This window comes from Zea mays, chromosome 5, assembly GCF_902167145.1.
Source record: "Zea mays cultivar B73 chromosome 5, Zm-B73-REFERENCE-NAM-5.0, whole genome shotgun sequence".
Classification (NCBI taxonomy): Eukaryota; Viridiplantae; Streptophyta; class Magnoliopsida; order Poales; family Poaceae; genus Zea; species Zea mays.
In genome coordinates, this window is record NC_050100.1 from 206,733,564 (window position 1) to 206,740,173 (window position 6,610).

General features: G+C 38.6%; 2 non-coding genes across 2 annotated transcripts; one reads left to right on the forward strand and one right to left on the reverse strand.

The window, feature by feature from the left end:
• The first annotated feature begins 1,458 nt into the window (after positions 1-1,458).
• Positions 1,459-1,530, forward strand: TRNAD-GUC (transfer RNA aspartic acid (anticodon GUC)). The gene has a single exon. It is a non-coding gene; the product is annotated as a tRNA-Asp (tRNA).
• Positions 1,531-6,235: 4,705 nt separating this feature from the next.
• On the reverse strand, positions 6,236-6,308 carry TRNAK-UUU (transfer RNA lysine (anticodon UUU)). Its single transcript has one exon. It is a non-coding gene; the product is annotated as a tRNA-Lys (tRNA).
• Between the last annotated feature and the right edge of the window lie 302 nt (positions 6,309-6,610).

Genomic DNA, 6,610 nt, shown 5'->3' on the forward strand with positions numbered 1-6,610 from the left:
AGAAGTTGGACAAGGTTCAGGATCATCAGAGCGCATGGGAGGTTATGATCAATTCAGTTCATTACTGTTTTACATTCTGCATATTATGTATGTCGTACGTAGCTCTATTCTGTCATATTATAATATGTTATATCTATCTGTTTTAATTTTACAGTCATTCTGTTTATATTACTATCTGTTTACTTTCAGTTGTTCTGTAATAATTCATGAAACATGCTTATATACTTATTATATTTATATGCTTTATGTTCTCTTGATCCATATTGGTATGGATCAATTTAAGATCACGATTTCTATGATTAATTATTCATACGTCATCATTATAATGTTAATTTATGGAATTAAAATGATATGGAAAATGTCTATAATTCTAACAGGAATCAATCCGCACTCCGTGACCCTCATCATCAGCACATAAAAGACTGTCATAAGAAACAAATCCAGAATTTTCACCGTTTCGGACAGATGCGATGCAGCAGAGTCCTGCATTGAATGCTATTCTTTTTGCTGGAGCAGCAACACACGAGAGACTGTTACGGTCCTGACCTTAGATGGACGCACCATGACGCGTCACTGCTATAGATGAACCCATCGCTGTCTGGCTCTGAAGTTACAGACTTAGAAAATGAAGATTTGATTACAACTCTAGCGTCTTATGTTGGAAAATGGTTGTTTTCTAGTGTTCCGTTGTTATATCCATAACCACTGTATCATACAGAATACTATAAATTATGAAGTTGAACTTCTCGATTTGTAAAGTTTCGCTGATAATAGCTATATATATATATATATATATATATATATATATATATATATATATATATATATATATATATATATATATTTCCTTCTACGTGACATACACCCACTGTATAAATCATGTAGCCTATGGTATTGCTTTCGAGTTCACGCTACTGGTCCGTATATTCTTGACTAAATTCTAGATCGGACACATGAGGCAGGCAAGTCTCGCTGCAAATGCTCACTTAATCGAAGTGTTACTAGGGCAGCGGGTTCGAGTCATGTATCTCCCGTCTCCTTGACGCCTGAAAAAAAAAAGGACGCAGTGGACGGAACTCTAACGCGCCATGTGTTTTGTCCCCCAGCGTCATGCACTCCTCTGCTGGTGCTGGCTGCCGAGTGCTTCAATCCTCCACCCCGTCCATTGTTCAATCATGCCGTACTCGTTGTACTCGGGGGCGAGGCGGGGCGGAACCGCGGAAGAGCGACAGGCTCCGCTTCTCCCAGAATTTAACGCCGCCACAAGGCGCATCGCCACCGCGCCCTGCCCACAATAGCCCACAGGCGTCCGAGTCCAACGCTTCGTTGGCCTGCCTAGGAGGGTGCTTGCTTCACCCTTGCAACGACTCCCGGCGAGGCAGCTTTGAAGGTTGACCTTGTTTCGTTCGCTTTTAACGCCAATGATATTTATTGTTCTTGTAATCGTATAGCACAGATGTCGTTGTAGTATAGTGGTGAGTATTCCCGCCTGTCACGCGGGTGACCCGGGTTCGATCCCCGGCAACGGCGTTTTTTTTATACTAGTGTATAAAGCGCGCCCATGCGCGCATGTTCAGTGTTTTTTTTCATATATAAGCATATCTTAGTACAAGAAAAGTGTACATGAACATGAATAAAAGCGGTTATGAGTCACATAAGTACATGGGAACAAGATAAGACATAAGCAAAATATGTTGTTTTATATTTTTTTTATAAGCATGTTGTAGTATAAGGAAATTGTACATGAATATGGAGAATAGTCGTTATAGGGCACATAAATATTTTGAGAACAAGATTAGAAGCAAGCAAATTACGTTGCTTTGCAGCAACTGTTGATGAATTTCGAGAATTTTGGCAATAACTGAAGCTGTAGTGCGAAATGAGATTACAATACTTAATAAGTAGTTCTTTGGTGGCAATGGTAGTTCATGTTTGGTGAGTTGATCTGTGTATTTGTCGACGACCTGTGATCAATAGGATAAATATTGTTATCTAACTTTGGTAGTCCAAATAAAGTGGGAGATCATTATTCTACTAAGGAATTTGCATGTGTTTAAATGGGAAAACAGTTTTCACCATTTGTTATCGAGGCATTAACAGTAAATAGATTTCTATTTCCATTAAAATATAGAAGTTAAATATGTAAGTAAATTGAATTTACATTTGTACTTTATGACACATCAAAATATACTAGAACGCGTCGAGCCTGTCAAATATATTTCGTTAGGTTGTATATCTAGAAGATGCTTTGTTAAAGTTGCTAACATTAACAAATAAGAAGCTTTGTACCGTGTTTGATTCATAAATTTGTATTGGTAGAGTATTAGTCTGAAATAGTTAACTGTGAACACAAGATTACAGAGGAGCAGGTTTTTTAAAGTAGCGAGTGTTTAAAAGTTGTGTTATATATTTGTTGTGCTTTACCTGGTGTAGTACACCTGTGCTTCAGGAATGACTGGATTAAAGTACCATGCACTTGCTGTAGTGCCGCTTAGATATGATTGGCCTATATAGCAACTAATATAGGTAAATAATGTAAATGTTGCTCGGAAATGTTTAAAGCATAACCTTTGAAAGGTTTAGCAAGGCAACCAACGAACATTATGACATAGGTTTATTGTTGCTCTGATTGCAGACATCATCAATGGAGAAACCTGATGCTTGATCTCCCTAAAGCGTAATTGTTAGAGATGTGTCACTAAAGAAACAATAATAGCATGGTTCAATATAAGTAGCTTAGCTATTACAAGGGGTAGTGCTGAAAGGATTTCTTAGAATTTGCTACGTTATGTATGTCGCTAGATGGTAGCAGTGGTGCATAACTAAGAACTTGTTACAAAAGCATATTTATAATATATCAAAAGTTATAGGAGGTCATGATATGGGATGACTTATTTTTATACGTAGATGAAACAGTGAAAGTCTATATGAGATACAATAAATGCTTTCTCTCTTTTTTTGGTTTTGTGGTCAAGCATATCAATAAGATAAATTTAGGTACATATACATGTATAGGAAAACAATTCACTGAACATATGTCTAAGCTTTGTAATAAAAAATGAAAAAAATAAATACATTTTGTAAAAAATGTCATCATCTAGAAAATAGGCATATCATGTATGTTTGATGTAAATATGAGCAGAGTTTTACATGGCACATCATAAATAAATGCAAGTCTCATGGAGACATTCTCAGGTATTTTGCATTATATGCACATAACAAACACATCATGTCACCTCTTTTACGAAAGCATTGTTCGATTATTCATACATTTGTATGGACTTTAAAGCTAAAAAGCAAAAACATCAAATAATTGGCTGGATAAGAAAAAAATACTGACGTTCAATGGCTTACCTTGGTGTATTAGAACTTAAGCCAATGTTTCTTCATAACTTGTTTTTTACTTATTAGGTTTATTCCCCTTGCTGGTCTTGTTAGAAATGATTTTCGAATCAACATGCAGGCCTTAAATTGAATGATCATTTTTATAAAAATAGAGCAAAGGCATGTCTAGAGAAAAAGAAAATTAGCATTGGGATATCAATAGAAAAACACTTCATGCTGCTTCAACGCAGCTTCTTCCGCCTGCAAAGGCAACGAAGAAAAGATATTTAGTGATGTCAAAAAAATCTTTTAGATCATACAACAGATAGACCACAACAAGCATGGAAATGTAGATCCAATCTAATATAGTGTTTGAAACAGTAGTTGCCGTGGCACATTGACGCATTCAGGAAGTCTGACCGGTGTTACTTGATAGATTGTTATCTACTGCTAAAACCAATTCTGCTGCCACAAAGCATACAAAAAGTTGGTGTTCACAAATAGTAATCAGTAAGGCGATAGCATGTGTCATTGGATAAATAAGGTCAGCTAGCTAAGAAGTTTGGCAAACAGGGGTTGGGCATTATTGAACTTACAATTACACTAAGTAGTTGCTCAAATAGTTTTGATGGCTCAATAACCTCCAATGCATCAAAGATGCTCTAGATAAGCCTATTTTAACATGTTACAAAACATGAAGCTTTAATTATACACTTAAGGGCTAGATAGATTGCATTGCATGTACATACAAATAATGAAAATGCAAATATTTGGCTCCACGTATGTCAAATGACATTAAAACAAACTAAACCAGTTTATGCATTCATCTAGAAGTGGTTAGAAGATGGATCATTTTCCTTGGCGTTCGTTCGGCTGCTACCCAACGGCATCTGCTGAGATGTTGCCTCTGTAAGCTTCTCCTCGCGGCTAAGAGATTGTCTTCCTTCGTGAAACTGCAGTGTGTGAACGTTTACTCATCAATGATTTAGCATAATAATAATAATATTTTTATGTTTTAATTTCAACTTCCAAATATAACGCGACGAATGCTGAAATTATAAAATGCTCAAATCTTGCTCTTGTTATTCTCCTCAATCTTCGATTGCTCTCACCACAATCCAACGGTGCAAATATGGCGGACTCAATCCTGGGCAGCGAGGCGGTGTTTGAGGCGGGCGGGCGGGGGCTGGGGGCTCCTGGTTGCGGAGGCTTCTCCCTAGTTTCGGGTTCGCGGCTAGCGGCAGTGCTAGCGTCGCTGGAGATGGTCCTGCAGACTGGAGGAAGCGCTAGAGAAGTGTGAGAGGAGGGATCAAGGGATCGACAGAGGCGTGAGGAACTGGAGGCTCTTGGGCAAGCTGGATTTGGGGGCAAAGCCAAAAGGAATGGACGGGACGCATCGTGATGTTTCTAGTAGCAAATTAGCGAGCGCGTAGAGGACGTGGTTTGCAGGCGAAGGGAGTTCACCGTGATGATTCAACAATGAAGGTGAAATGAGACGACGTGGATACCCTGGTTGAGGGTGTTTCTGTTCGGCTTTCATAATAAGAAAATATTTGGTGGTGGCCACTGCGGTTGTCTCCCTTTTTGCTCAACGCCCACCGTCGCTCCGCCCCGCCAAGCCACGCCGTCTTTCTCGACGCCCGCGTGCTGTTCACCAAAATGCCCCGCCCCAGGCCCCAGCCCCCAGCGCCGAATTTTTTATATTTTAGCCCTTCCTCGGAAAAAAATTCACGTTTGGACCTTAGAAAATTTTAATGTCATTTTTGGACCCTTTGCTCGGCGCCATAGCCAATGGTGCCGAGGTAACACAGCTCGGCACCATAGGCTATGGCACCGAGGTGCGTGCTACGCTGTCCCAACCTGAACGACGTGGCGCCAACGTGGTACCGAGCTCGGCGCCAAGATCTATGGCGCCGAGCTCGGATATGTAACAGCAAAGTATGTCTAGCTCAGTCGGTAGAGTGCAACACTTTTAACTTTGAGGTTGTGGGTTCAAGCTCCATTGTGGACGTATTTTTTTATCACTAATTTGTTTTTTGTTGTCTATATTTTTCGTTTATGTCGCTGATTTGTCCGTCCAGATTTATTTTTCATCTAGTTTTTTTGTTTTTGTGACCGATTTATTTATTCATCTAGATATTTTTTGTTTTTGTTTTTGTTTTTGTTTATTCAAACTGCGTGACGCAAGTACCATGCACATAAGTAACCCACCCTATGGAAGTAATAAGTACTTTATAAAATCATCAAGTCACTGTTTATTTATACCATGTATATTTATATTTTGGACTCTAATTATAATCTTTTTGTTTATTAAGTATATTTATATTTTGGACTCTAAAACTCCAATAATCTAATGTATTCGAAATTATACTTTTTAATATTAATTAAAATTTATCATTGTACATCATTACTAATGTAAGATTAACACAATCATTTGTTTATGATATAAATATTTTTAACATTTTAAATGGTGTACTTCAGTTTTTAGTATATTATTTAATGTTTAAAATCACTTGTAATTAGCGAGAAGACGGAATCAAGCTTAAGCATGTGGGGTTTACAATGCACCAAGGGTCAGACGGATTATTCAGTACTATTAAACAAAATGTAATAAACAAATCAGTCGCAAAAGCAAAAACAAATCAAGATGAGAAATAAATTTGGACGGACAAATCAGCGGCATAAACGAAAAAAACCACGATGCACCATAGCTAAACCGGTGGCCGCTAACCAATGTAAGTACGTTTCCTTAAGCTTAATAAACGAAAAAAATATGGACGGATAAACAAATCAGTCACAAAAACAAAAAATCTGGATAAGAAATAAATCTAGACGGACAAATCAGCGACATAAACGAAAAATCTGGACAACAAAAAAAATCAGTGTCAAAGACAAAAAAAGTATGAAAACATGCCTATCATGGGGCTTGAACCCACAACCACAAGGTTAAAAGCCTTGAGCTCTACCAACTGAGCTAGACAAGTTTTGTGTACATAATAGAGCTCGGCGCCAAGATCTATGGCGCCGAGCTCGGTTCCATGTCGGTGCCACGTCGGTGCCACGACGTCCGTTTGTGCCAGCGTAACACGCATCTCGGCGTCATAGCCTATGGCGCCGAGCTGTGTTACCTCGGCGCCATTGGCTATGGCGCCGAGCAAAGGGTCCAAAAATGACATTAAAATTTTTAAGGTCCAAACGTGATTTTTTTTCAAAAAAAGGCTAAAATATAAAAAATTCGGCCCCCAGCGTCCACTCCTACACCATGCTCGTTGGGCACGTGCGCCTG